General features: G+C 44.0%; 11 non-coding genes and 14 pseudogenes across 11 annotated transcripts; all 25 read right to left on the reverse strand.

The window, feature by feature from the left end:
* Positions 1–47: 47 nt before the first annotated feature.
* On the reverse strand, positions 48–166 carry LOC140020834 (5S ribosomal RNA). The gene has a single exon (XR_011824804.1). It is a non-coding gene; the product is annotated as a 5S ribosomal RNA (ribosomal RNA).
* A 928-nt stretch (positions 167–1,094) lies between these two features.
* On the reverse strand, positions 1,095–1,212 carry LOC140018865 (5S ribosomal RNA; annotated as a pseudogene).
* Positions 1,213–1,623: 411 nt separating this feature from the next.
* Positions 1,624–1,742, reverse strand: LOC140020835 (5S ribosomal RNA). The gene has a single exon (XR_011824805.1). It is a non-coding gene; the product is annotated as a 5S ribosomal RNA (ribosomal RNA).
* A 927-nt stretch (positions 1,743–2,669) lies between these two features.
* LOC140018866 (5S ribosomal RNA) lies at positions 2,670–2,787 on the reverse strand (annotated as a pseudogene).
* A 411-nt stretch (positions 2,788–3,198) lies between these two features.
* Positions 3,199–3,317, reverse strand: LOC140020836 (5S ribosomal RNA). Its single transcript, XR_011824806.1, has one exon. It is a non-coding gene; the product is annotated as a 5S ribosomal RNA (ribosomal RNA).
* A 926-nt stretch (positions 3,318–4,243) lies between these two features.
* LOC140018867 (5S ribosomal RNA) lies at positions 4,244–4,361 on the reverse strand (annotated as a pseudogene).
* A 925-nt stretch (positions 4,362–5,286) lies between these two features.
* LOC140018868 (5S ribosomal RNA) lies at positions 5,287–5,404 on the reverse strand (annotated as a pseudogene).
* Positions 5,405–5,815: 411 nt separating this feature from the next.
* LOC140020837 (5S ribosomal RNA) lies at positions 5,816–5,934 on the reverse strand. Its single transcript, XR_011824807.1, has one exon. It is a non-coding gene; the product is annotated as a 5S ribosomal RNA (ribosomal RNA).
* A 927-nt stretch (positions 5,935–6,861) lies between these two features.
* LOC140020629 (5S ribosomal RNA) lies at positions 6,862–6,979 on the reverse strand (annotated as a pseudogene).
* A 411-nt stretch (positions 6,980–7,390) lies between these two features.
* LOC140020838 (5S ribosomal RNA) lies at positions 7,391–7,509 on the reverse strand. The gene has a single exon (XR_011824808.1). It is a non-coding gene; the product is annotated as a 5S ribosomal RNA (ribosomal RNA).
* A 927-nt stretch (positions 7,510–8,436) lies between these two features.
* Positions 8,437–8,554, reverse strand: LOC140020077 (5S ribosomal RNA; annotated as a pseudogene).
* Positions 8,555–10,320: 1,766 nt separating this feature from the next.
* Positions 10,321–10,438, reverse strand: LOC140020078 (5S ribosomal RNA; annotated as a pseudogene).
* Positions 10,439–11,365: 927 nt separating this feature from the next.
* On the reverse strand, positions 11,366–11,483 carry LOC140020080 (5S ribosomal RNA; annotated as a pseudogene).
* A 413-nt stretch (positions 11,484–11,896) lies between these two features.
* Positions 11,897–12,015, reverse strand: LOC140020839 (5S ribosomal RNA). Its single transcript, XR_011824809.1, has one exon. It is a non-coding gene; the product is annotated as a 5S ribosomal RNA (ribosomal RNA).
* Positions 12,016–12,942: 927 nt separating this feature from the next.
* LOC140020766 (5S ribosomal RNA) lies at positions 12,943–13,060 on the reverse strand (annotated as a pseudogene).
* Positions 13,061–13,986: 926 nt separating this feature from the next.
* On the reverse strand, positions 13,987–14,104 carry LOC140020504 (5S ribosomal RNA; annotated as a pseudogene).
* Positions 14,105–14,515: 411 nt separating this feature from the next.
* On the reverse strand, positions 14,516–14,634 carry LOC140020840 (5S ribosomal RNA). The gene has a single exon (XR_011824810.1). It is a non-coding gene; the product is annotated as a 5S ribosomal RNA (ribosomal RNA).
* A 928-nt stretch (positions 14,635–15,562) lies between these two features.
* On the reverse strand, positions 15,563–15,680 carry LOC140018869 (5S ribosomal RNA; annotated as a pseudogene).
* A 411-nt stretch (positions 15,681–16,091) lies between these two features.
* On the reverse strand, positions 16,092–16,210 carry LOC140020841 (5S ribosomal RNA). Its single transcript, XR_011824811.1, has one exon. It is a non-coding gene; the product is annotated as a 5S ribosomal RNA (ribosomal RNA).
* A 927-nt stretch (positions 16,211–17,137) lies between these two features.
* On the reverse strand, positions 17,138–17,255 carry LOC140019687 (5S ribosomal RNA; annotated as a pseudogene).
* Positions 17,256–17,666: 411 nt separating this feature from the next.
* Positions 17,667–17,785, reverse strand: LOC140020842 (5S ribosomal RNA). The gene has a single exon (XR_011824812.1). It is a non-coding gene; the product is annotated as a 5S ribosomal RNA (ribosomal RNA).
* A 928-nt stretch (positions 17,786–18,713) lies between these two features.
* Positions 18,714–18,831, reverse strand: LOC140018870 (5S ribosomal RNA; annotated as a pseudogene).
* Positions 18,832–19,242: 411 nt separating this feature from the next.
* Positions 19,243–19,361, reverse strand: LOC140017513 (5S ribosomal RNA). Its single transcript, XR_011823822.1, has one exon. It is a non-coding gene; the product is annotated as a 5S ribosomal RNA (ribosomal RNA).
* A 927-nt stretch (positions 19,362–20,288) lies between these two features.
* Positions 20,289–20,406, reverse strand: LOC140019688 (5S ribosomal RNA; annotated as a pseudogene).
* Positions 20,407–20,817: 411 nt separating this feature from the next.
* On the reverse strand, positions 20,818–20,936 carry LOC140020844 (5S ribosomal RNA). The gene has a single exon (XR_011824814.1). It is a non-coding gene; the product is annotated as a 5S ribosomal RNA (ribosomal RNA).
* Positions 20,937–21,703: the final 767 nt, after the last annotated feature.

A 21,703-nucleotide genomic window follows, 5' to 3' on the forward strand; every position in this document is an offset into this window, starting at 1 on the left:
AGCATAAAGAACGAAGGGGAAATTTGGATTTCGAAACAAAAAAGGGAGGGGTGCAACACGAGGACTTCCCAGGGGGTCACCCATCCTAGTACTACTCTCGCCCAAGCACGCTTAACTTCGGAGTTCTGATGGGATCCGGTGCATTAGTGCTGGTATGATCGCACCCGCCATGTTCCTTTCGCTTTATTCTTTTAAACTGCCCCGTCCTGTGAAGCAGTGTGGCTTTTCTGGACCCGAATTCATTTTAAGCGTCAATTCAAGAATTTCCCCTCATCCTTTTATTTATTTACTTTTACATTTTTTTCTTGTTGATTTGCACCATTTTTTTTTTCCCTCGTCGCGCAACTCTCAATTATCCTGAAATTGATCCTTCACGCTTGCGCTTATACATTTGCGCCGACAACTTTGACCGACGATCCGGGCTTCGATCCAGCCGTACCGTTCCTGACTTGTCTCGCGCCTTCAGATCCGCCTTCATGCTTCGATGAGAAGCAAAATATAAAGCAATCGTTCCGACGGAGCTAAATTACTACAGCATAAAGAACGAAGGGGAAATTTGGATTTCGAAACAAAAAAGGGAGGGGTGCAACACGAGGATTTCCCAGGGGCTCACCTAGGGGTGTCAACGGGCCGGGTCCGGGCCGGAATTCATTATTCCGGACCCGGACCCGGATCCGACCCGTTTACCCGACGGGTCTTTTATTCTGTGTTCCGGATCCGGACCCGGCGAGTCTCGGATCCGGGTCGGGTCTACCCGAACAAATTTGCCAAAATTTATAATTTCTAACAAAAAAGAGAAAAAGATATATTTGTAAACTAATTTCTAACTAATTCAAAGAAAAAACCAAATAAGAAAATAAATCAAATTGATTTTACTCAAATACATCATCCTAATAAAATTATATTGATAATATATATTTTTTATAAATTATTAAATCATTTATATCCGGATCCGGGTCTAATACGGGTCGGAATACTATATTCCGTATCCGACCCGTTTTTTTGTTTGAAAAAACGGATCCGGATCCGGATAACGGAATTAAATCCCTACCCATACCCGAAAAAATTTCAGGGATCCGATCCGGATCCGGGTCTAGACCCGACCCGTTGACAGGCCTAGGGTCACCCATCCTAGTACTACTGTCGCCCAAGCACGCTTAACTTCGGAGTTCTGATGGGATCCGGTGCATTAGTGCTGGTATGATCGCACCCGCCATGTTCCTTTCGCTTTATTCTTTTAAACTGCCACGTCCTGTGAAGCAGTTTGGCTTTTCTGGACCCGAATTCATTCTAAGCGTCAATTCATGAATTTCCTCTCATCCTTTTATTTATTTACTTTTATATTTTTTTCTTGTTGCTTTGCACCTTTTTTTTCCCTCGTCGCACAACTCTCAATTATCCTGAAATTGATCCTTCACGCTTGCGCTTATGCATTTGCGCCGACAACATTGACCGACGATCCGGGCTTCGATCCAGCCGTACCGTTCCTGACTTGTCTCGCGCCTTCAGATCCGCCTTCATGCTTCGATAAGAAGCAAAATATAAAGCAATCGTTCCGACGGAGCTAAATTACTACAGCATAAAGAACGAAGGGGAAATTTGGATTTCGAAACAAAAAAGGGAGGGGTGCAACACGAGGACTTCCCAGGGGGTCACCCATCCTAGTACTACTCTCGCCCAAGCACGCTTAACTTCGGAGTTCTGATGGGATCCGGTGCATTAGTGCTGGTATGATCGCACCCGCCATGTTCCTTTCGCTTTATTCTTTTAAACTGCCCCGTCCTGTGAAGCAGTGTGGCTTTTCTGGACCCGAATTCATTTTAAGCGTCAATTCAAGAATTTCCCCTCATCCTTTTATTTATTTACTTTTACATTTTTTTCTTGTTGATTTGCACCATTTTTTTTTCCCTCGTCGCGCAACTCTCAATTATCCTGAAATTGATCCTTCACGCTTGCGCTTATACATTTGCGCCGACAACTTTGACCGACGATCCGGGCTTCGATCCAGCCGTACCGTTCCTGACTTGTCTCGCGCCTTCAGATCCGCCTTCATGCTTCGATGAGAAGCAAAATATAAAGCAATCGTTCCGACGGAGGTAAATTACTACAGCATAAAGAACGAAGGGGAAATTTGGATTTCGAAACAAAAAAGGGAGGGGTGCAACACGAGGATTTCCCAGGGGGTCACCTAGGGGTGTCAACGGGCCGGGTCCGGGCCGGAATTCATTATTCCGGACCCGGACCCGGATCCGACCCGTTTACCCGACGGGTCTTTTATTCTGTGTTCCGGATCCGGACCCGGCGAGTCTCGGATCCGGGTCGGGTCTACCCGAACAAATTTGCCAAAATTTATAATTTCTAACAAAAAAGAGAAAAAGATATATTTGTAAACTAATTTCTAACTAATGCAAAGAAAAAACCAAATAAGAAAATAAATCAAATTGATTTTACTCAAATACATGATCCTAATCAAATTATATTGATAATATATATTTTTTATAAATTATTAAATCATTTATATCCGGATCCGGGTCTAATACGGGTCGGAATACTATATTCCGTATCCGACCCGTTTTTTTGTTTGAAAAAACGGATCCGGATCCGGATAACGGAATTAAATCCCTACCCATACCCGAAAAAATTTCAGGGATCCGATCCGGATCCGGGTCTAGACCCGACCCGTTGACAGGCCTAGGGTCACCCATCCTAGTACTACTGTCGCCCAAGCACGCTTAACTTCGGAGTTCTGATGGGATCCGGTGCATTAGTGCTGGTATGATCGCACCCGCCATGTTCCTTTCGCTTTATTCTTTTAAACTGCCACGTCCTGTGAAGCAGTTTGGCTTTTCTGGACCCGAATTCATTCTAAGCGTCAATTCATGAATTTCCTCTCATCCTTTTATTTATTTACTTTTATATTTTTTTCTTGTTGCTTTGCACCTTTTTTTTCACTCGTCGCACAACTCTCAATTATCCTGAAATTGATCCTTCACGCTTGCGCTTATACATTTGCGCCGACAACATTGACCGACGATCCGGGCTTCGATCCAGCCGTACCGTTCCTGACTTGTCTCGCGCCTTCAGATCCGCCTTCATGCTTCGATAAGAAGCAAAATATAAAGCAATCGTTCCGACGGAGCTAAATTACTACAGCATAAAGAACGAAGGGGAAATTTGGATTTCGAAACAAAAAAGGGAGGGGTGCAACACGAGGACTTCCCAGGGGGTCACCCATCCTAGTACTACTCTCGCCCAAGCACGCTTAACTTCGGAGTTCTGATGGGATCCGGTGCATTAGTGCTGGTATGATCGCACCCGCCATGTTCCTTTCGCTTTATTCTTTTAAACTGCCCCGTCCTGTGAAGCAGTGTGGCTTTTCTGGACCCGAATTCATTTTAAGCGTCAATTCAAGAATTTCCCCTCATCCTTTTATTTATTTACTTTTACATTTTTTTCTTGTTGATTTGCACCATTTTTTTTCTTTCGTCGCGCAACTCTCAATTATCCTGAAATTGATCCTTCACGCTTGCGCTTATACATTTGCGCCGACAACTTTGACCGACGATCCGGGCTTCGATCCAGCCGTACCGTTCCTGACTTGTCTCGCGCCTTCAGATCCGCCTTCATGCTTCGATGAGAAGCAAAATATAAAGCAATCGTTCCGACGGAGCTAAATTACTACAGCATAAAGAACGAAGGGAAAATTTGGATTTCGAAACAAAAAAGGGAGGGGTGCAACACGAGGATTTCCCAGGGGGTCACCTAGGGGTGTCAACGGGCCGGGTCCGGGCCGAAATTCATTATTCCGGACCCGGACCCGGATCCGACCCGTTTACCCGACGGGTCTTTTATTCGGTGTTCCGGATCCGGACCCGGCGAGTCTCGGATCCGGGTCGGGTCTACCCGAACATATTTGCCAAAATTTATAATTTCTAACAAAAAAGAGAAAAAGATATATTTGTAAACTAATTTCTAACTAATGCAAAGAAAAAACCAAATAAGAAAATAAATCAAATTGATTTTACTCAAATACATCATCCTAATCAAATTATATTGATAATATATATTTTTTACAAATTATTAAATCATTTATATCCGGATCCGGGTCTAATACGGGTCGGAAAACTATATTCCGTATCCGACCCGTTTTTTTGTTTGAAAAAACGGATCCGGATCCGGATAACGGAATTAAATCCCTACCCATACCCGAAAAAATTTCAGGGATCCGATCCGGATCCGGGTCTAGACCCGACCCGTTGACAGGCCTAGGGTCACCCATCCTAGTACTACTGTCGCCCAAGCACGCTTAACTTCGGAGTTCTGATGGGATCCGGTGCATTAGTGCTGGTATGATCGCACCCGCCATGTTCCTTTCGCTTTATTCTTTTAAACTGCCACGTCCTGTGAAGCAGTTTGGATTTTCTGGACCCGAATTCATTCTAAGCGTCAATTCATGAATTTCCTCTCATCCTTTTATTTATTTACTTTTATATTTTTTTCTTGTTGCTTTGCACCTTTTTTTTCACTCGTCGCACAACTCTCAATTATCCTGAAATTGATCCTTCACGCTTGCGCTTATACATTTGCGCCGACAACTTTGACCGACGATCCGGGCTTCGATCCAGCCGTACCGTTCCTGACTTGTCTCGCGCCTTCAGATCCGCCTTCATGCTTCGATGAGAAGCAAAATATAAAGCAATCGTTCCGACGGAGCTAAATTACTACAGCATAAAGAACGAAGGGGAAATTTGGATTTCGAAACAAAAAAGGGAGGGGTGCAACACGAGGATTTCCCAGGGGGTCACCTAGGGGTGTCAACGGGCCGGGTCCGGGCCGGAATTCATTATTCCGGACCCGGACCCGGATCCGACCCGTTTACCCGACGGGTCTTTTATTCTGTGTTCCGGATCCGGACCCGGCGAGTCTCGGATCCGGGTCGGGTCTACCCGAACAAATTTGCCAAAATTTATAATTTCTAACAAAAAAGAGAAAAAGATATATTTGTAAACTAATTTCTAACTAATGCAAAGAAAAAACCAAATAAGAAAATAAATCAAATTGATTTTACTCAAATACATCATCCTAATCAAATTATATTGATAATATATATTTTTTATAAATTATTAAATCATTTATATCCGGATCCGGGTCTAATATGGGTCGGAATACTATATTCCGTATCCGACCCGTTTTTTTGTTTGAAAAAACGGATCCGGATCCGGATAACGGAATTAAATCCCTACCCATACCCGAAAAAATTTCAGGGATCCGATCCGGATCCGGGTCTAGACCCGACCCGTTGACAGGCCTAGGGTCACCCATCCTAGTACTACTGTCGCCCAAGCACGCTTAACTTCGGAGTTCTGATGGGATCCGGTGCATTAGTGCTGGTATGATCGCACCCGCCATGTTCCTTTCGCTTTATTCTTTTAAACTGCCACGTCCTGTGAAGCAGTTTGGCTTTTCTGGACCCGAATTCATTCTAAGCGTCAATTCATGAATTTCCTCTCATCCTTTTATTTATTTACTTTTATATTTTTTTCTTGTTGCTTTGCACCTTTTTTTTCACTCGTCGCACAACTCTCAATTATCCTGAAATTGATCCTTCACGCTTGCGCTTATACATTTGCGCCGACAACATTGACCGACGATCCGGGCTTCGATCCAGCCGTACCGTTCCTGACTTGTCTCGCGCCTTCAGATCCGCCTTCATGCTTCGATAAGAAGCAAAATATAAAGCAATCGTTCCGACGGAGCTAAATTACTACAGCATAAAGAACGAAGGGGAAATTTGGATTTCGAAACAAAAAAGGGAGGGGTGCAACACGAGGACTTCCCAGGGGGTCACCCATCCTAGTACTACTCTCGCCCAAGCACGCTTAACTTCGGAGTTCTGATGGGATCCGGTGCATTAGTGCTGGTATGATCGCACCCGCCATGTTCCTTTCGCTTTATTCTTTTAAACTGCCCCGTCCTGTGAAGCAGTGTGGCTTTTCTGGACCCGAATTCATTTTAAGCGTCAATTCAAGAATTTCCCCTCATCCTTTTATTTATTTACTTTTACATTTTTTTCTTGTTGATTTGCACCATTTTTTTTTCCTTCGTCGCGCAACTCTCAATTATCCTGAAATTGATCCTTCACGCTTGCGCTTATACATTTGCGCCGACAACTTTGACCGACGATCCGGGCTTCGATCCAGCCGTACCGTTCCTGACTTGTCTCGCGCCTTCAGATCCGCCTTCATGCTTCGATGAGAAGCAAAATATAAAGCAATCGTTCCGACGGAGCTAAATTACTACAGCATAAAGAACGAAGGGAAAATTTGGATTTCGAAACAAAAAAGGGAGGGGTGCAACACGAGGATTTCCCAGGGGGTCACCTAGGGGTGTCAACGGGCCGGGTCCGGGCCGAAATTCATTATTCCGGACCCGGACCCGGATCCGACCCGTTTACCCGACGGGTCTTTTATTCGGTGTTCCGGATCCGGACCCGGCGAGTCTCGGATCCGGGTCGGGTCTACCCGAACATATTTGCCAAAATTTATAATTTCTAACAAAAAAGAGAAAAAGATATATTTGTAAACTAATTTCTAACTAATGCAAAGAAAAAACCAAATAAGAAAATAAATCAAATTGATTTTACTCAAATACATCATCCTAATCAAATTATATTGATAATATATATTTTTTACAAATTATTAAATCATTTATATCCGGATCCGGGTCTAATACGGGTCGGAATACTATATTCCGTATCCGACCCGTTTTTTTGTTTGAAAAAACGGATCCGGATCCGGATAACGGAATTAAATCCCTACCCATACCCGCAAAAATTTCAGGGATCCGATCCGGATCCGGGTGTAGACCCAACCCGTTGACCGGCCTAGGGTCACCCATCCTAGTACTACTGTCGCCCAAGCACGCTTAACTTCGAAGTTCTGATGGGATCCGGTGCATTAGTGCTAGTATGATCGCACCCGCCATTTTCCTTTCGCTTTATTCTTTTAAACTGCCACGTCCTGTGAAGCAGTTTGGCTTTTCTGGACCCGAATTCATTCTAAGCGTCAATTCATGAATTTCCTCTCATCCTTTTATTTATTTACTTTTATATTTTTTTCTTGTTGCTTTGCACCTTTTTTTTCACTCGTCGCACAACTCTCAATTATCCTGAAATTGATCCTTCACGCTTGCGCTTATACATTTGCGCCGACAACATTGACCGACGATCCGGGCTTCGATCCAGCCGTACCGTTCCTGACTTGTCTCGCGCTTTCAGATCCGCCTTCATGCTTCGATAAGAAGCAAAATATAAAGCAATCGTTCCGACGGAGCTAAATTACTACAGCATAAAGAACGAAGGGGAAATTTGGATTTCGAAACAAAAAAGGGAGGGGTGCAACACGAGGACTTCCCAGGGGGTCACCCATCCTAGTACTACTCTCGCCCAAGCACGCTTAACTTCGGAGTTCTGATGGGATCCGGTGCATTAGTGCTGGTATGATCGCACCCGCCATGTTCCTTTCGCTTTATTCTTTTAAACTGCCCCGTCCTGTGAAGCAGTGTGGCTTTTCTGGACCCGAATTCATTTTAAGCGTCAATTCAAGAATTTCCCCTCATCCTTTTATTTATTTACTTTTACATTTTTTTCTTGTTGATTTGCACCATTTTTTTTTCCCTCGTCGCGCAACTCTCAATTATCCTGAAATTGATCCTTCACGCTTGCGCTTATACATTTGCGCCGACAACTTTGACCGACGATCCGGGCTTCGATCCAGCCGTACCGTTCCTGACTTGTCTCGCGCCTTCAGATCCGCCTTCATGCTTCGATGAGAAGCAAAATATAAAGCAATCGTTCCGACGGAGCTAAATTACTACAGCATAAAGAACGAAGGGGAAATTTGGATTTCGAAACAAAAAAGGGAGGGGTGCAACACGAGGATTTCCCAGGGGGTCACCTAGGGGTGTCAACGGGCCGGGTCCGGGCCGGAATTCATTATTCCGGACCCGGACCCGGATCCGACCCGTTTACCCGACGGGTCTTTTATTCGGTGTTCCGGATCCGGACCCGGCGAGTCTCGGATCCGGGTCGGGTCTACCCGAACAAATTTGCCAAAATTTATAATTTCTAACAAAAAAGAGAAAAAGATATATTTGTAAACTAATTTCTAACTAATGCAAAGAAAAAACCAAATAAGAAAATAAATCAAATTGATTTTACTCAAATACATCATCCTAATCAAATTATATTGATAATATATATTTTTTACAAATTATTAAATCATTTATATCCGGATCCGGGTCTAATACGGGTCGGAATACTATATTCCGTATCCGACCCGTTTTTTTGTTTGAAAAAACGGATCCGGATCCGGATAACGGAATTAAATCCCTACCCATACCCGCAAAAATTTCAGGGATCCGATCCGGATCCGGGTGTAGACCCAACCCGTTGACCGGCCTAGGGTCACCCATCCTAGTACTACTGTCGCCCAAGCACGCTTAACTTCGAAGTTCTGATGGGATCCGGTGCATTAGTGCTGGTATGATCGCACCCGCCATGTTCCTTTCGCTTTATTCTTTTAAACTGCCCCGTCCTGTGAAGCAGTGTGGCTTTTCTGGACCCGAATTCATTTTAAGCGTCAATTCAAGAATTTCCCCTCATCCTTTTATTTATTTACTTTTACATTTTTTTCTTGTTGATTTGCACCATTTTTTTTTCCCTCGTCGCGCAACTCTCAATTATCCTGAAATTGATCCTTCACGCTTGCGCTTATACATTTGCGCCGACAACTTTGACCGACGATCCGGGCTTCGATCCAGCCGTACCGTTCCTGACTTGTCTCGCGCCTTCAGATCCGCCTTCATGCTTCGATGAGAAGCAAAATATAAAGCAATCGTTCCGACGGAACTAAATTACTACAGCATAAAGAACGAAGGGGAAATTTGGATTTCGAAACAAAAAAGGGAGGGGTGCAACACGAGGATTTCCCAGGGGGTCACCTAGGGGTGTCAACGGGCCGGGTCCGGGCCGGAATTCATTATTCCGGACCCGGACCCGGATCCGACCCGTTTACCCGACGGGTCTTTTATTCGGTGTTCCGGATCCGGACCCGGCGAGTCTCGGATCCGGGTCGGGTCTATCCGAACAAATTTGCCAAAATTTATAATTTCTAACAAAAAAGAGAAAAAGATATATTTGTAAACTAATTTCTAACTAATGCAAAGAAAAAACCAAATAAGAAAATAAATCAAATTGATTTTACTCAAATACATCATCCTAATCAAATTATATTGATACTAGGGTCACCCATCCTAGTACTACTGTCGCCCAAGCACGCTTAACTTCGAAGTTCTGATGGGATCCGGTGCATTAGTGCTGGTATGATCGCACCCGCCATGTTCCTTTCGCTTTATTCTTTTAAACTGCCCCGTCCTGTGAAGCAGTGTGGCTTTTCTGGACCCGAATTCATTTTAAGCGTCAATTCAAGAATTTCCCCTCATCCTTTTATTTATTTACTTTTACATTTTTTTCTTGTTGATTTGCACCATTTTTTTTTCCCTCGTCGCGCAACTCTCAATTATCCTGAAATTGATCCTTCACGCTTGCGCTTATACATTTGCGCCGACAACTTTGACCGACGATCCGGGCTTCGATCCAGCCGTACCGTTCCTGACTTGTCTCGCGCCTTCAGATCCGCCTTCATGCTTCGATGAGAAGCAAAATATAAAGCAATCGTTCCGACGGAGCTAAATTACTACAGCATAAAGAACGAAGGGGAAATTTGGATTTCGAAACAAAAAAGGGAGGGGTGCAACACGAGGATTTCCCAGGGGGTCACCTAGGGGTGTCAACGGGCCGGGTCCGGGCCGGAATTCATTATTCCGGACCCGGACCCGGATCCGACCCGTTTACCCGACGGGTCTTTTATTCGGTGTTCCGGATCCGGACCCGGCGAGTCTCGGATCCGGGTCGGGTCTACCCGAACAAATTTGCCAAAATTTATAATTTCTAACAAAAAAGAGAAAAAGATATATTTGTAAACTAATTTCTAACTAATGCAAAGAAAAAACCAAATAAGAAAATAAATCAAATTGATTTTACTCAAATACATCATCCTAATCAAATTATATTGATAATATATATTTTTTACAAATTATTAAATCATTTATATCCGGATCCGGGTCTAATACGGGTCGGAATACTATATTCCGTATCCGACCCGTTTTTTTGTTTGAAAAAACGGATCCGGATCCGGATAACGGAATTAAATCCCTACCCATACCCGCAAAAATTTCAGGGATCCGATCCGGATCCGGGTGTAGACCCAACCCGTTGACCGGCCTAGGGTCACCCATCCTAGTACTACTGTCGCCCAAGCACGCTTAACTTCGAAGTTCTGATGGGATCCGGTGCATTAGTGCTGGTATGATCGCACCCGCCATGTTCCTTTCGCTTTATTCTTTTAAACTGCCCCGTCCTGTGAAGCAGTGTGGCTTTTCTGGACCCGAATTCATTTTAAGCGTCAATTCAAGAATTTCCCCTCATCCTTTTATTTATTTACTTTTACATTTTTTTCTTGTTGATTTGCACCATTTTTTTTTCCCTCGTCGCGCAACTCTCAATTATCCTGAAATTGATCCTTCACGCTTGCGCTTATACATTTGCGCCGACAACTTTGACCGACGATCCGGGCTTCGATCCAGCCGTACCGTTCCTGACTTGTCTCGCGCCTTCAGATCCGCCTTCATGCTTCGATGAGAAGCAAAATATAAAGCAATCGTTCCGACGGAACTAAATTACTACAGCATAAAGAACGAAGGGGAAATTTGGATTTCGAAACAAAAAAGGGAGGGGTGCAACACGAGGATTTCCCAGGGGGTCACCTAGGGGTGTCAACGGGCCGGGTCCGGGCCGGAATTCATTATTCCGGACCCGGACCCGGATCCGACCCGTTTACCCGACGGGTCTTTTATTCGGTGTTCCGGATCCGGACCCGGCGAGTCTCGGATCCGGGTCGGGTCTACCCGAACAAATTTGCCAAAATTTATAATTTCTAACAAAAAAGAGAAAAAGATATATTTGTAAACTAATTTCTAACTAATGCAAAGAAAAAACCAAATAAGAAAATAAATCAAATTGATTTTACTCAAATACATCATCCTAATCAAATTATATTGATAATATATATTTTTTACAAATTATTAAATCATTTATATCCGGATCCGGGTCTAATACGGGTCGGAATACTATATTCCGTATCCGACCCGTTTTTTTGTTTGAAAAAACGGATCCGGATCCGGATAACGGAATTAAATCCCTACCCATACCCGCAAAAATTTCAGGGATCCGATCCGGATCCGGGTGTAGACCCAACCCGTTGACCGGCCTAGGGTCACCCATCCTAGTACTACTGTCGCCCAAGCACGCTTAACTTCGAAGTTCTGATGGGATCCGGTGCATTAGTGCTGGTATGATCGCACCCGCCATGTTCCTTTCGCTTTATTCTTTTAAACTGCCCCGTCCTGTGAAGCAGTGTGGCTTTTCTGGACCCGAATTCATTTTAAGCGTCAATTCAAGAATTTCCCCTCATCCTTTTATTTATTTACTTTTACATTTTTTTCTTGTTGATTTGCACCATTTTTTTTTCCCTCGTCGCGCAACTCTCAATTATCCTGAAATTGATCCTTCACGCTTGCGCTTATACATTTGCGCCGACAACTTTGACCGACGATCCGGGCTTCGATCCAGCCGTACCGTTCCTGACTTGTCTCGCGCCTTCAGATCCGCCTTCATGCTTCGATGAGAAGCAAAATATAAAGCAATCGTTCCGACGGAACTAAATTACTACAGCATAAAGAACGAAGGGGAAATTTGGATTTCGAAACAAAAAAGGGAGGGGTGCAACACGAGGACTTCCCAGGGGGTCACCCATCCTAGTACTACTCTCGCCCAAGCACGCTTAACTTCGGAGTTCTGATGGGATCCGGTGCATTAGTGCTGGTATGATCGCACCCGCCATGTTCCTTTCGCTTTATTCTTTTAAACTGCCCCGTCCTGTGAAGCAGTGTGGCTTTTCTGGACCCGAATTCATTTTAAGCGTCAATTCAAGAATTTCCCCTCATCCTTTTATTTATTTACTTTTACATTTTTTTCTTGTTGATTTGCACCATTTTTTTTTCCTTCGTCGCGCAACTCTCAATTATCCTGAAATTGATCCTTCACGCTTGCGCTTATACATTTGCGCCGACAACTTTGACCGACGATCCGGGCTTCGATCCAGCCGTACCGTTCCTGACTTGTCTCGCGCCTTCAGATCCGCCTTCATGCTTCGATGAGAAGCAAAATATAAAGCAATCGTTCCGACGGAGCTAAATTACTACAGCATAAAGAACGAAGGGAAAATTTGGATTTCGAAACAAAAAAGGGAGGGGTGCAACACGAGGATTTCCCAGGGGGTCACCTAGGGGTGTCAACGGGCCGGGTCCGGGCCGGAATTCATTATTCCGGACCCGGACCCGGATCCGACCCGTTTACCCGACGGGTCTTTTATTCGGTGTTCCGGATCCGGACCCGGCGAGTCTCGGATCCGGGTCGGGTCTACCCGAACATATTTGCCAAAATTTAAAATTTCTAACAAAAAAGAGAAAAAGATATATTTGTAAACTAATTTCTAACTAATGCAAAGAAAAAACCAAATAAGAAAATAAATCAAATTGATTTTACTCAAATACATCATCCTAATCAAATTATATTGATAATATATATTTTTTACAAATTATTAAATCATTTATATCCGGATCCGGGTCTAATACGGGTCGGAATACTATATTCCGTATCCGACCCGTTTTTTTGTTTGAAAAAACGGATCCGGATCCGGATAACGGAATTAAATCCCTACCCATACCCGCAAAAATTTCAGGGATCCGATCCGGATCCGGATGTAGACCCAACCCGTTGACCGGCCTAGGGTCACCCATCCTAGTACTACTGTCGCCCAATCACGCTTAACTTCGAAGTTCTGATGGGATCCGGTGCATTAGTGCTGGTATGATCGCACCCGCCATGTTCCTTTCGCTTTATTCTTTTAAACTGCCCCGTCCTGTGAAGCAGTGTGGCTTTTCTGGACCCGAATTCATTTTAAGCGTCAATTCAAGAATTTCCCCTCATCCTTTTATTTATTTACTTTTACATTTTTTTCTTGTTGATTTGCACCATTTTTTTTCCCTCGTCGCGCAACTCTCAATTATCCTGAAATTGATCCTTCACGCTTGCGCTTATACATTTGCGCCGACAACTTTGACCGACGATCCGGGCTTCGATCCAGCCGTACCGTTCCTGACTTGTCTCGCGCCTTCAGATCCGCCTTCATGCTTCGATGAGAAGCAAAATATAAAGCAATCGTTCCGACGGAGCTAAATTACTACAGCATAAAGAACGAAGGGGAAATTTGGATTTCGAAACAAAAAAGGGAGGGGTGCAACACGAGGATTTCCCAGGGGGTCACCTAGGGGTGTCAACGGGCCGGGTCCGGGCCGGAATTCATTATTCCGGACCCGGACCCGGATCCGACCCGTTTACCCGACGGGTCTTTTATTCTGTGTTCCGGATCCGGACCCGGCGAGTCTCGGATCCGGGTCGGGTCTACCCGAACAAATTTGCCAAAATTTATAATTTCTAACAAAAAAGAGAAAAAGATATATTTGTAAACAAATTTCTAGCTAATGCAAAGAAAAAACCAAATAAGAAAATAAATCAAATTGATTTTACTCAAATACATCATCCTAATCAAATTATATTGATAATATATATTTTTTATAAATTATTAAATCATTTATATCCGGATCCGGGTCTAATACGGGTCGGAATACTATATTCCGTATCCGACCCGTTTTTTTGTTTGAAAAAACGGATCCGGATACGGATAACGGAATTAAATCCCTACCCATACCCGCAAAAATTTCAGGGATCCGATCCGGATCCGGGTCTAGACCCGACCCGTTGACCGGCCTAGGGTCACCCATCCTAGTACTACTGTCGCCCAAGCACGCTTAACTTCGAAGTTCTGATGGGATCCGGTGCATTAGTGCTAGTATGATCGCACCCACCATTTTCCTTTCGCTTTATTCTTTTAAACTGCCACGTCCTGTGAAGCAGTTTGGCTTTTCTGGACCCGAATTCATTCTAAGCGTCAATTCATGAATTTCCTCTCATCCTTTTATTTATTTACTTTTATATTTTTTTCTTGTTGCTTTGCACCTTTTTTTTCACTCGTCGCACAACTCTCAATTATCCTGAAATTGATCCTTCACGCTTGCGCTTATACATTTGCGCCGACAACATTGACCGACGATCCGGGCTTCGATCCAGCCGTACCGTTCCTGACTTGTCTCGCGCCTTCAGATCCGCCTTCATGCTTCGATAAGAAGCAAAATAAAAAGCAATCGTTCCGACGGAGCTAAATCACTACAGCATAAAGAACGAAGGGGAAATTTGGATTTCGAAACAAAAAAGGGAGGGGTGCAACACGAGGACTTCCCAGGGGGTCACCCATCCTAGTACTACTCTCGCCCAAGCACGCTTAACTTCGGAGTTCTGATGGGATCCGGTGCATTAGTGCTGGTATGATCGCACCCGCCATGTTCCTTTCGCTTTATTCTTTTAAACTGCCCCGTCCTGTGAAGCAGTGTGGCTTTTCTGGACCCGAATTCATTTTAAGCGTCAATTCAAGAATTTCCCCTCATCCTTTTATTTATTTACTTTTACATTTTTTTCTTGTTGATTTGCACCATTTTTTTTTTCCCTCGTCGCGCAACTCTCAATTATCCTGAAATTGATCCTTCACGCTTGCGCTTATACATTTGCGCCGACAACTTTGACCGACGATCCGGGCTTCGATCCAGCCGTACCGTTCCTGACTTGTCTCGCGCCTTCAGATCCGCCTTCATGCTTCGATGAGAAGCAAAATATAAAGCAATCGTTCCGACGGAGCTAAATTACTACAGCATAAAGAACGAAGGGGAGATTTGGATTTCGAAACAAAAAAGGGAGGGGTGCAACACGAGGATTTCCCAGGGGGTCACCTAGGGGTGTCAACGGGCTGGGTCCGGGCCGGAATTCATTATTCCGGACCCGGACCCGGATCCGACCCGTTTACCCGACGGGTCTTTTATTCTGTGTTCCGGATCCGGACCCGGCGAGTCTCGGATCCGGGTCGGGTCTACCCGAACAAATTTGCCAAAATTTATAATTTCTAACAAAAAAGAGAAAAAGATATATTTGTAAACTAATTTCTAACTAATGCAAAGAAAAAACCAAATAAGAAAATAAATCAAATTGATTTTACTCAAATACATCATCCTAATCAAATTATATTGATAATATATATTTTTTATAAATTATTAAATCATTTATATCCGGATCCGGGTCTAATACGGGTCGGAATACTATATTCCGTATCCGACCCGTTTTTTTGTTTGAAAAAACGGATCCGGATCCGGATAACGGAATTAAATCCCTACCCATACCCGAAAAAATTTCAGGGATCCGATCCGGATCCGGGTCTAGACCCGACCCGTTGACAGGCCTAGGGTCACCCATCCTAGTACTACTGTCGCCCAAGCACGCTTAACTTCGGAGTTCTGATGGGATCCGGTGCATTAGTGCTGGTATGATCGCACCCGCCATGTTCCTTTCGCTTTATTCTTTTAAACTGCCACGTCCTGTGAAGCAGTTTGGCTTTTCTGGACCCGAATTCATTCTAAGCGTCAATTCATGAATTTCCTCTCATCCTTTTATTTATTTACTTTTATATTTTTTTCTTGTTGCTTTGCACCTTTTTTTTCCCTCGTCGCACAACTCTCAATTATCCTGAAATTGATCCTTCACACTTGCGCTTATGCATTTGCGCCGACAACATTGACCGACGATCCGGGCTTCGATCCAGCCGTACCGTTCCTGACTTGTCTCGCGCCTTCAGATCCGCCTTCATGCTTCGATAAGAAGCAAAATATAAAGCAATCGTTCCGACGGAGCTAAATTACTACAGCATAAAGAACGAAGGGGAAATTTGGATTTCGAAACAAAAAAGGGAGGGGTGCAACACGAGGACTTCCCAGGGGGTCACCCATCCTAGTACTACTCTCGCCCAAGCACGCTTAACTTCGGAGTTCTGATGGGATCCGGTGCATTAGTGCTGGTATGATCGCACCCGCCATGTTCCTTTCGCTTTATTCTTTTAAACTGCCCCGTCCTGTGAAGCAGTGTGGCTTTTCTGGACACGAATTCATTTTAAGCGTCAATTCAAGAATTTCCCCTCATCCTTTTATTTATTTACTTTTACATTTTTTTCTTGTTGATTTGCACCATTTTTTTTTCCCTCGTCGCGCAACTCTCAATTATCCTGAAATTGATCCTTCACGCTTGCGCTTATACATTTGCGCCGACAACTTTGACCGACGATCCGGGCTTCGATCCAGCCGTACCGTTCCTGACTTGTCTCGCGCCTTCAGATCCGCCTTCATGCTTCGATGAGAAGCAAAATATAAAGCAATCGTTCCGACGGAGCTAAATTACTACAGCATAAAGAACGAAGGGGAAATTTGGATTTCGAAACAAAAAAGGGAGGGGTGCAACACGAGGATTTCCCAGGGGGTCACCTAGGGGTGTCAACGGGCCGGGTCCGGGCCGGAATTCATTATTCCGGACCCGGACCCGGATCCGACCCGTTTACCCGACGGGTCTTTTATTCTGTGTTCCGGATCCGGACCCGGCGAGTCTCGGATCCGGGTCGGGTCTACCCGAACAAATTTGCCAAAATTTATAATTTCTAACAAAAAAGAGAAAAAGATATATTTGTAAACTAATTTCTAACTAATGCAAAGAAAAAACCAAATAAGAAAATAAATCAAATTGATTTTACTCAAATACATGATCCTAATCAAATTATATTGATAATATATATTTTTTATAAATTATTAAATCATTTATATCCGGATCCGGGTCTAATACGGGTCGGAATACTATATTCCGTATCCGACCCGTTTTTTTGTTTGAAAAAACGGATCCGGATACGGATAACGGAATTAAATCCCTACCCATACCCGCAAAAATTTCAGGGATCCGATCCGGATCCGGGTCTAGACCCGACCCGTTGACCGGCCTAGGGTCACCCATCCTAGTACTACTGTCGCCCAAGCACGCTTAACTTCGAAGTTCTGATGGGATCCGGTGCATTAGTGCTGGTATGATCGCACCCGCCATGTTCCTTTCGCTTTATTCTTTTAAACTGCCACGTCCTGTGAAGCTGTTTGGCTTTTCTGGACCCGAATTCATTCTAAGCGTCAATTCATGAATTTCCTCTCATCCTTTTATTTATTTACTTTTATATTTTTTTCTTGTTGCTTTGCACCTTTTTTTTCACTCGTCGCACAACTCTCAATTATCCTGAAATTGATCCTTCACGCTTGCGCTTATACATTTGCGCCGACAACATTGACCGACGATCCGGGCTTCGATCCAGCCGTACCATTCCTGACTTGTCTCGCGCCTTCAGATCCGCCTTCATGCTTCGATAAGAAGCGAAATATAAAGCAATCGTTCCGACGGAGCTAAATTACTACAGCATAAAGAACGAAGGGGAAATTTGGATTTCGAAACAAAAAAGGGAGGGGTGCAACACGAGGACTTCCCAGGGGGTCACCCATCCTAGTACTACTCTCGCCCAAGCACGCTTAACTTCGGAGTTCTGATGGGATCCGGTGCATTAGTGCTGGTATGATCGCACCCGCCATGTTCCTTTCGCTTTATTCTTTTAAACTGCCCTGTCCTGTGAAGCAGTGTGGCTTTTCTGGACCCGAATTCATTTTAAGCGTCAATTCAAGAATTTCCCCTCATCCTTTTATTTATTTACTTTTACATTTTTTTCTTGTTGATTTGCACCATTTTTTTTTTCCCTCGTCGCGCAACTCTCAATTATCCTGAAATTGATCCTTCACGCTTGCGCTTATACATTTGCGCCGACAACTTTGACCGACGATCCGGGCTTCGATCCAGCCGTACCGTTCCTGACTTGTCTCGCGCCTTCAGATCCGCCTTCATGCTTCGATGAGAAGCAAAATATAAAGCAATCGTTCCGACGGAGCTAAATTACTACAGCATAAAGAACGAAGGGGAAATTTGGATTTCGAAACAAAAAAGGGAGGGGTGCAACACGAGGATTTCCCAGGGGGTCACCTAGGGGTGTCAACGGGCCGGGTCCGGGCCGGAATTCATTATTCCGGACCCGGACCCGGATCCGACCCGTTTACCCGACGGGTCTTTTATTCTGTGTTCCGGATCCGGACCCGGCGAGTCTCGGATCCGGGTCGGGTCTACCCGAACAAATTTGCCAAAATTTATAATTTCTAACAAAAAAGAGAAAAAGATATATTTGTAAACTAATTTCTAACTAATGCAAAGAAAAAACCAAATAAGAAAATAAATCAAATTGATTTTACTCAAATACATCATCCTAATCAAATTATATTGATAATATATATTTTTTATAAATTATTAAATCATTTATATCCGGATCCGGGTCTAATACGGGTCGGAATACTATATTCCGTATCCGACCCGTTTTTTTGTTTGAAAAAACGGATCCGGATCCGGATAACGGAATTAAATCCCTACCCATACCCGAAAAAATTTCAGGGATCCGATCCGGATCCGGGTCTAGACCCGACCCGTTGACAGGCCTAGGGTCACCCATCCTAGTACTACTGTCGCCCAAGCACGCTTAACTTCGGAGTTCTGATGGGATCCGGTGCATTAGTGCTGGTATGATCGCACCCGCCATGTTCCTTTCGCTTTATTCTTTTAAACTGCCACGTCCTGTGAAGCAGTTTGGCTTTTCTGGACCCGAATTCATTCTAAGCGTCAATTCATGAATTTCCTCTCATCCTTTTATTTATTTACTTTTATATTTTTTTCTTGTTGCTTTGCACCTTTTTTTTCCCTCGTCGCACAACTCTCAATTATCCTGAAATTGATCCTTCACGCTTGCGCTTATGCATTTGCGCCGACAACATTGACCGACGATCCGGGCTTCGATCCAGCCGTACCGTTCCTGACTTGTCTCGCGCCTTCAGATCCGCCTTCATGCTTCGATAAGAAGCAAAATATAAAGCAATCGTTCCGACGGAGCTAAATTACTACAGCATAAAGAACGAAGGGGAAATTTGGATTTCGAAACAAAAAAGGGAGGGGTGCAACACGAGGACTTCCCAGGGGGTCACCCATCCTAGTACTACTCTCGCCCAAGCACGCTTAACTTCGGAGTTCTGATGGGATCCGGTGCGTTAGTGCTGGTATGATCGCACCCGCCATGTTCCTTTCGCTTTATTCTTTTAAACTGCCCCGTCCTGTGAAGCAGTGTGGCTTTTCTGGACACGAATTCATTTTAAGCGTCAATTCAAGAATTTCCCCTCATCCTTTTATTTATTTACTTTTACATTTTTTTCTTGTTGATTTGCACCATTTTTTTTTCCCTCGTCGCGCAACTCTCAATTATCCTGAAATTGATCCTTCACGCTTGCGCTTATACATTTGCGCCGACAACTTTGACCGACGATCCGGGCTTCGATCCAGCCGTACCGTTCCTGACTTGTCTCGCGCCTTCAGATCCGCTTTCATGCTTCGATGAGAAGCAAAATATAAAGCAATCGTTCCGACGGAGCTAAATTACTACAGCATAAAGAACGAAGGGGAAATTTGGATTTCGAAACAAAAAAGGGAGGGGTGCAACACGAGGATTTCCCAGGGGGTCACCTAGGGGTGTCAACGGGCCGGGTCCGGGCCGGAATTCATTATTCCGGACCCGGACCCGGATCCGACCCGTTTACCCGACGGGTCTTTTATTCTGTGTTCCGGATCCGGACCCGGCGAGTCTCGGATCCGGGTCGGGTCTACCCGAACAAATTTGCCAAAATTTATAATTTCTAACAAAAAAGAGAAAAAGATATATTTGTAAACTAATTTCTAACTAATGCAAAGAAAAAACCAAATAAGAAAATAAATCAAATTGATTTTACTCAAATACATGATCCTAATCAAATTATATTGATAATATATATTTTTTATAAATTATTAAATCATTTATATCCGAATCCGGGTCTAATACGGGTCGGAATACTATATTCCGTATCCGACCCGTTTTTTTGTTTGAAAAAACGGATCCGGATACGGATAACGGAATTAAATCCCTACCCATACCCGCAAAAATTTCAGGGATCCGATCCGGATCCGGGTCTAGACCCGACCCGTTGACCGGCCTAGGGTCACCCATCCTAGTACTACTGTCGCCCAAGCACGCTTAACTTCGAAGTTCTGATGGGATCCGGTGCATTAGTGCTGGTATGATCGCACCCGCCATGTTCCTTTCGCTTTATTCTTTTAAACTGCCACGTCCTGTGAAGCAGTTTGGCTTTTCTGGACCCGAATTCATTCTAAGCGTCAATTCATGAATTTCCTCTCATCCTTTTATTTATTTACTTTTATATTTTTTTCTTGTTGCTTTGCACCTTTTTTTTCACTCGTCGCACAACTCTCAATTATCCTGAAATTGATCCTTCACGCTTGCGCTTATACATTTGCGCCGACAACATTGACCGACGATCCGGGCTTCGATCCAGCCGTACCGTTCCTGACTTGTCTCGCGCCTTCAGATCCGCCTTCATGCTTCGATAAGAAGCGAAATATAAAGCAATCGTTCCGACGGAGCTAAATTACTACAGCATAAAGAACGAAGGGGAAATTTGGATTTCGAAACAAAAAAGGGAGGGGTGCAACACGAGGACTTCCCAGGGGGTCACCCATCCTAGTACTACTCTCGCCCAAGCACGCTTAACTTCGGAGTTCTGATGGGATCCGGTGCATTAGTGCTGGTATGATCGCACCCGCCATGTTCCTTTCGCTTTATTCTTTTAAACTGCCCCGTCCTGTGAAGCAGTGTGGCTTTTCTGGACCCGAATTCATTTTAAGCGTCAATTCAAGAATTTCCCCTCATCCTTTTATTTATTTACTTTTACATTTTTTTCTTGTTGATTTGCACCATTTTTTTTCCCTCGTCGCGCAACTCTCAATTATCCTGAAATTGATCCTTCACGCTTGCGCTTATACATTTGCGCCGACAACTTTGACCGACGATCCGGGCTTCGATCCAGCCGTACCGTTCCTGACTTGTCTCGCGCCTTCAGATCCGCCTTCATGCTTCGATGAGAAGCAAAATATAAAGCAATCGTTCCGACGGAGCTAAATTACTACAGCATAAAGAACGAAGGGGAAATTTGGATTTCGAAACAAAAAAGGGAGGGGTGCAACACGAGGATTTCCCAGGGGGTCACCTAGGGGTGTCAACGGGCCGGGTCCGGGCCGGAATTCATTATTCCGGACCCGGACCCGGATCCGACCCGTTTACCCGACGGGTCTTTTATTCTGTGTTCCGGATCCGGACCCGGGGAGTCTCGGATCCGGGTCGGGTCTACCCGAACAAATTTGCCAAAATTTATAATTTCTAACAAAAAAGAGAAAAAGATATATTTGTAAACTAATTTCTAACTAATGCAAAGAAAAAACCAATTAAGAAAATAAATCAAATTGATTTTACTCAAATACATCATCCTAATCAAATTATATTGATAATATATATTTTTTATAAATTATTAA

Source organism: Coffea arabica, chromosome 11c (genome assembly GCF_036785885.1).
Source record: "Coffea arabica cultivar ET-39 chromosome 11c, Coffea Arabica ET-39 HiFi, whole genome shotgun sequence".
Lineage (NCBI taxonomy): Eukaryota > Viridiplantae > Streptophyta > Magnoliopsida > Gentianales > Rubiaceae > Coffea > Coffea arabica.